Here is a 7,634-nt window from a genome sequence, read left to right as displayed (position 1 = left end):
TAAAAGCCCTATTTTCCCGTTTTAGTAAATAAATATAGCCCAGAGAAAGAAAATGACTAGGCTCCAAAGGGGTTAGGGGCAGGGACTGTGCTAGGGAATTGGTTGAATGAAAACTGGACTTTGGTGGGGCACATTCCTAACTGGCCTTGGAGAAATGCACATGAAATCGGATATCAGAATTGTGTTGCCATTCAGTCTGGGTTTTCCTCCTCTTCTTTGATGATCGGTTTTTGCAGTGACACAGTGTAGGAGTTGGTGCAGAAGAGGAAGGATACGTGTGTGTCTACCTCAAGGCAAATCACCCACTTAGTCCTCCAGTTACTGACTCACTACTCACATCCATAATCACTCATTCATTCAATTACTCACCATGCAACTCTCCAGTCAGTAATTCACTTGCCCACCTCCAATCACTGACTGACCCAGTTACTCTCCCACCCTCATTAATTCCTTCATGTCTGGGTAGTTTAACTCTCTGAGTTGCAATATCTGGCTGGAAAGTCGTAACACAAACCTAAAATCCACAAATAGTTCATCGAAGTGTCTTGACCAAATGGTCAAGCTAAGATGTCACAAGATGACTCAATCAAGATGAGTCATTTGATGCCAAATGTGTTTGGGGAAGAAAAATTAACCACTGGGTCCTGCTCAATCCTAACCCATCTTCCCCTGCAGCAGCTCAACACTCACTCTGCTCCCCACTTTGATGGCCCCACTCTCATCCAGCTCCTGCTGACATCCCCACTCCCAATCAACTCCCCCACACTGAAGCCTGACTCTCACTCTACTGTTCCCTCCCCACCACCCATGGCCTGACTTTCAGCTCTCTCCTTCTTAAGCCATAGTCTCCCCAAAAGCCTCATACCCTGCAAACTCACTGCATGCCCCTAGGTCTGAGGCTAAATTAAACCAATCACATTGTCTTGACCACTGCTCCTCTCATCAAATACTGTTTCTCTTCCACATTCCATAATCAAAGGAGAGGAGGAACCTTGCTTTAGAGGAACAGTTTCTTGCAAGAGCTTACAATCACACCTAATTTGCTTTTTTCATATTAAGACTAAAGGATATCGAAACAGAAGTAAGCCATTCAGCCCATTGAGTCTGCTCTGATAACCCTCAACTTCACCTTCCTGCCTTTTCTCTGTAATCTTTGATTCCCTTAATGATTAAGAAAAACTATTAATCTCAGCCCTGAATACACTTAATGACCCGCAGAAACATAGAAACATAGAAGATAGGAGCAGGAGGAGGCCATTCAGCCCTTCAAGCCTGCTCCGCAATTCGTCACGATCATAGTTGATTGTCCAACTCAATAGTTTAAATCCTGCTTTCTCTCCATAACCTTTGAGCCCATTTGCCCCAAGTGCTATTTTTAGCTGCCTCTTGAATACATTCAAAGTTTTGGCATCAACTACTTTCTGTGGTAATGAATTCCACAGGCTCACCACTCTTTGGGTGAAGAAATGTCTCATCTCAGTTCTGAAAGGTTTACCTCAAATCCTCAGACCATCACCCCTTGTTCTGGATACACCAACCATCAGGAACATCCTCCCTGCATCTACTCTGTTTAGTCCTGTTGGAATTTTATAATTCTCTGTGAGATCCCTCCTCATTCGTCTGAACTCTAGCAAAAGTAATCCTAATCTAGTCAATCTCTCCTCACACATCAGTCCCTCCATCCCAAGAATCAGCCTGGCCAGCCTCTACAACAATCTGCAGTAATGAATTATACAGATTCACTGTCATCTGAGAGAAGAAATTCCTTCTTGTTTTTGTCTTAATGAGCATCCCCTTATTTTCAGATTATGCCTACTGGCCCTAGACTCTCCTAGAAATGGAAACAATCTTTCCACATCTGCCTGTCAAATCCCTAAGAATTTTGATTGTTTCAATAAGGTTACCTCTCACTCTTTTAAACTGCAATGAATACAGGCCCAACTGACAGGGGTGGCACGGTGACTCATTTTGACCTGATGATACTGAAGGAATGGCAATACAGTTCCAACTAAGGATGGTGTTTTGCTTGGAGGAGACCTTGCAGTTGGTGGTGTTCCCATGCATCAGCTACTCTTATCCTTCAAAATGTTACAAGTCACAAGTTTGGAAGGTGCTTTGGAGGAGACATGATGGATTACTAGAGTACAGCATTTGCAGGTACACACCAATGTTACTGTGTGTCAAAAGTAAAGGGAGTCAATGTCAAAGGTAATGGATGGTCTGCCAGTCAGATGAGCTGTTTTGCCTTGAGTGGTATCAAGCTTCTTGAGTGTTGTTGGAGCTGTACCCATTCAGGTAAATGAGGAGTGTTGTACCACACTTCTGACATGTGTCACATTGATGATGGACAGGCTTTGGAGTGTGACAAAGTGAGTTATTCCTAAATCCCTAATCTCTGACCGTCTCCAGTATTTATATTGTAGGTACTCCTCAGATTGTGGTCAATGGAATGGTAACAACCAGGATGCTGAAAATGGGGGATTCAGCAATGGAATGCCATTTAATATCAAGTGACCATGTTAGAAATGAAAATTGCTTGGCACTTGTGTGACATGAATGAATGCTACTTGCCACTAATCACACCAAGCCATGAATATTGTCTCAATTTTTGTTGCATATGGACACTGACTATTTCAGTTGCCTGTACTATGTCCTTTATTGAATTGACTGTAAAATGGACACCTTCAGTCAGTGGCTCATGGTAGTGGTCTCATCACTACACCAAACCAGGAAGCACCCTGGAACAGTATGGCATTTCAGTCACAAAAATCTCCCTTTTGCACTGCCTGGAAATGTGGTGGAGACAGGTTCAATTGAGGCATTCAAGAAGGCATTGGATTATCATTTAAGTAGAAACAATGAACATGGTTAGGGAAAAGGCAGGAGACTATCATTAAAGTAAAATGCTGAGAAACCCTTTGCAGGCACAATGGCCTGATTGATTTCCTTCTGCACCATAACAATCCTGTGGTTCTGTGGTTTTTCAAACAGATAAAACATCAAGAAAATGTGCATGTGTTATCATGTTCATTTGGAGTTGTCTAAGTCACCCGACATGCAAACACTTGTTTTCATTCATTAGCGGTTTATTCTTGTCAGCCCCTGCACATGTATTGAACACATAGACTTAAAACGTACCTGTCTCTTAATAGTATGTATGTGCATTGATGTGCTGTTCCTGGGGAGTTCCCTCCTCTGTGTAATATGTTGTTGCCACATTATCACTTATTGTTCCATTTCTGTTGTTGGGGTTCTGTGGACTGCCGGGACTGATGATTGATCTGTGGTCTGTGCTGCTGTACATCCACATCTTCCTGATCGTCCATCTGAGATTGAGGACAGCATTCCAGTATGCACCTGTGGTTGTGACTGTAAATCCAGTCTTTCATTTCTATCACAGATGATTGAAGTAACAAATGCTCTACAAAGGTCCCAATTTTCCACTCGGGCTACCCTTGGTGAGAGCAACAAATGTTTGCACCTTGACTGACCCTGCAATGCTCAACCCTGGCAGTGGCTGACAGTTTTATCCAAATTATATTTGGCTTTTCTGCTGTTGCATCTTGATTTTGTCACTCGTGCTTATTGCTATTTCTGGCTTCAGTATCTTTTTCACTATTGGAGGACTTGCTTGGGTGTGGCATGACATTAGTCTTTGCAGAAAAAACAAAGAACAAAAAAAATTACAGCACAGGAACAGGCCCTTCGACCCTTCAAGCCTGCGCCGATCGAGATCCTCTGTCTAATCTGTCATCTATTTTCTAAGGGTCTGTATCCCTTTGCTCCCTGCCCATCCATGTACCTGTCCAAATATATCTTAAATGACGCTAACGTGTCTGCATCTACCACCTCGGCTGGCAATGCGTTCCAGGCACCCACCACCCTCTGCGTAAAGAACATTCCTCCTCTCACTTTGAACTCATGACCCCTAGTAATTGAGTCCCCGACTCTGGGAAAAAGCTTCTTGATGTCCACCCTGTCTAGACCCCTCATGACTTTGTAGACCTCTATCAGGTCCCCCCTCAATCTCCGTCTTTCTAATGAAAATAATCCTAATCTACTCAACCTCTCTTCATAGTTAGCACCCTCCATACCAGGCAACATCCTGGTGAACCTCCTCTGCACCCTCTCCAAAGCGTCCACATCCCTTTGGTAATGTGGTGACCAGAACTGTACACAGTACTCAAAATGTGGCCAAACCAAAGTCTTATACAACTGCAACATGACCTGCCAACTCTTGTACTCAATATCCCGTCTGATGAAGGAAAGCATACCGTATGGCTTCTTGACCACCCTTTTGACCTGCATTGCCACCTTCAGGGAACAATGGACCTGAACACCCAGATCTCTCTGCTCATCAATTTTCCCCAGGACCTCTCCATTTACTCTATAGTTCGCACTTGAATTAGATCTTCCAAAATGCATCATCCCGGATTGAACTCCATCTGCCATTTATCTGTCCAACTCTCCAGTCTATCTATATTCTGCTGTAATCTCTGACAGTCCCCTTCACTATCTGCTACTCCACCAATCTTCGTGTCATCTGCAAACTTGCTAATCAGACCACCTACACCTTCCTCCAAATCATTTATGTATATCACAAACAACATTTGTCCCAGCACAGATCCCTGTGGAACACCACTGGTCACAGGTCTCCAATTTGAGAAACTACCTTCGACTACTACTCTCTGTCTCCTGTTGCCAGCCAGTTTTTTATCCATCTAGCTAGCACACCCTGGACCCCATGTGACTTCACTTTCTCCATCAGCCTGCCATGGGGAACCTTACCAAATGCCTTACCGAAGTCCATGTATATGACATCTACAGCCTTCCCCTCATCAATCAACTTTGTCATGTCCTCAAAGAATTCTATTAAGTTGGTATGACATGGCCTTCCCTGCACAAAACCATGTTGCCTATCGCTGATAAGCCCATTTTCTTCCAAATGGGAATAGATCCTGTCCCTCAGTATCTTCTCCAGGAGCTTCCCAACCACTGACATCAGGCTCACCGGTCGATAATTACCTGGAATATCCTTGCTACCCTTCTTAAACAAGGGGACAACATTAGCAAGTCTCCAGTCCTCTGGGACCTCACCCGTGTCTAAGGATGCTGCAAAGGAAGTGGGATCCAATGGCTGGACTATCATTCATTGCCCATTCCTAGATGCCCTTTAGAAGGTGATCGTGAGCTGCCTTGTTGAAGTTATTGTTTTCAGTAGGTGTGTTTCTCCACTCAAGGGTTGCCTTTCATTTATCTGTGCTGCATTTCCCTTATTTCTTCCTGATTCCATTGATAATTTTCACTGCTGCCTCAGCTTTTCCACTAGTGTGGGCTTAGTGTGAAATTGATGTATGGTGTTAAATTTCCTAATTAGTTATGAAATGGCTAAATTCTTTATTCATGGGCTGAGGGCCATTATCAAGATCAAAATGTTGAGAGTGCTGTAATGATTGAAGTCTGCTTTCAGGCAATTCATAATCTCCCTGATAGTCTTTAATGTTAGCTGATCCACTTTCCAATAGTCAGAATGGTGGCAAGATATGCAGTTCTTGGAAGAATGAAAAACTCTATTCCATTTCATTCATGAACTGTTTGGGATGCTGTGTGTATTCAATGGCTCCCTAGCTTACTTAGCTTGGCATTCATTTCACCGCTGCATTGGCTGATGAAGTCCCGGATTTCATTGTTCACATTTGGCCAAGACAGCACACCACTTGCTTTCCTCAACATGACTCCTCAGATTTCTTTGATGGTTTGCATGGATATGATGTAGCATCTTGACTGTCAATCCCCCAACAATAATTACCATCTTTCCTTAGTACAAAATGTAACTTGCAATACTTAAAGAATTGGTTCTTGTTGGTAGTTCGCTTGATTTGAGCAAGGAATTTGTCTGGTAGATTCAATGCCTCTGCTGGTTTGATGAATACCAGAGAGTGTCAAGTTGTTGCTTCTTGTTGGACCTGAAAGATTTTATACTCTGTCTTGGAATCCTTTACTGCCTTCTTAAAGGGTGCTGCTCTAGACAACGTAGCAGCATGATGCATCTGACCACTTTCTTGTATATCACATGCAGATGATGCCTTTGTAATGGGAGTAACATTTCTTGTAGATGCCTTGGAGAAGCTTTTATGTTAATCATTCATGGGAAGTGGGATCCACTGGCTGGACTATCATTCATTGCCCATTTCTAGTTGCCCTTTAGAAGGTGATGGTGAGCTGCCTTGTTGAAGTTATTGCAGTAGCTTAAGGAAAATGCGTTGAAGTGACTTGTGATTGGACTTGACTTTGGCTTTGACTCTTCTAAGGAGATCTTAATGAAATGTTCACCAGCAAAGACAATGGCCAGGCACTCTTTCTTGATCTGAGTATAATGTCGTTCCCTTTGTTTAAGTACCCTGAGTGCAAATACAACTGATGGTCTTCACTGCATGAGGGTTGCTCCAAGTTTTGTCTCACTGACATCACACTGCAGGCGGACTTTAACATTTCAGTTACAGTCAATGCTCCCCCTAAGCTGCCCTTGCAGCTGCTGTAATGTTCTGCACTCTGTGATCAGCATTGACTTAACAACTGCAGCAGTGACTTCCGGTTCTAGATTCCTGGGGTCCTGTGAGCTCTGTTAAAGTCATCATGTGGATTCTAGTCATGTGATCAATCAATTTTCTTTTTCAATTTGAGTCCTAATATTCACCAGTGTGCTGTTCATAATCTTCTTTAATTTGGGATTCATAGCATGTCTTTTGAGATTTTTCAAATTTCTATTGTCTGTTCTTTGGAGATATTTAGAGTGGAATACACTTTCAAACAATGATAACAGTCTATCTACTAATGTCTGCTCTGGATTGTTAAGAAGATCTGTCACAATTTCATGATTTTTTCACTGAGACTGGAATAACTGCCACTCTGTTTCATGCCACCTTTCATTTTGATGGGCATGGGAGAGGAGAAGTTACAGTCATTGTGTTTTATCCAGTGTTTCAGCTGTAGTCCACTTTTTTTTCCTTTTCACTGTCTGTAACTATCTTTTACTAACTTTCACAGTTTTGAATATTCCTTTGCTTCTCTTTCATTACATCTTTTCAACACTCAATATCAGCTCCAGTTTTGACTCCCTGGTATGTGATCAATCTAATGTTTGTACTGTGTCCTTTTTTGGATTGGTTTCCAGGTGACTGCTGAGCAGTCAATGCTGCATGTTAGATATCACGTGGTATGACAAGCCAGGAGGCATATTGGGACAGTATTGCCTTTATATCCTAAACAAATAGCTTACAATATTGTAGCTGAAATTTCCCTCCATTAAATCTCAGTACAATCATGTTAGTTAGTTAAACACATGTCATTCATCTGCCACAAAATACCACTCACCAACAACTAAGATAACAAAGTGTAGGGCTGGATGAACACAGCAGGCCAAGCAGCATCTTAGGAGCACAAAAGCTGACGTTTCGGGCTTAGACATTTCTTCAGAAAAGCCTTCCTGATGAAGGGTCTAGGCCCGAAACATCAGCTTTTGTGCTCCTAAGATGCTGCTTGGCCTGCTGTGTTCATCCAGTCCCACACTTTGTTATCTTGGAATTCTCCAGCATCTGCAGTTCCCATTATCTCTACTCACCAACAACACTTCT

This window comes from Stegostoma tigrinum, chromosome 2 (genome assembly GCF_030684315.1).
Source record: "Stegostoma tigrinum isolate sSteTig4 chromosome 2, sSteTig4.hap1, whole genome shotgun sequence".
NCBI lineage: Eukaryota > Metazoa > Chordata > Chondrichthyes > Orectolobiformes > Stegostomatidae > Stegostoma > Stegostoma tigrinum.
Note: the sequence above shows the minus strand (reverse complement) of the source record.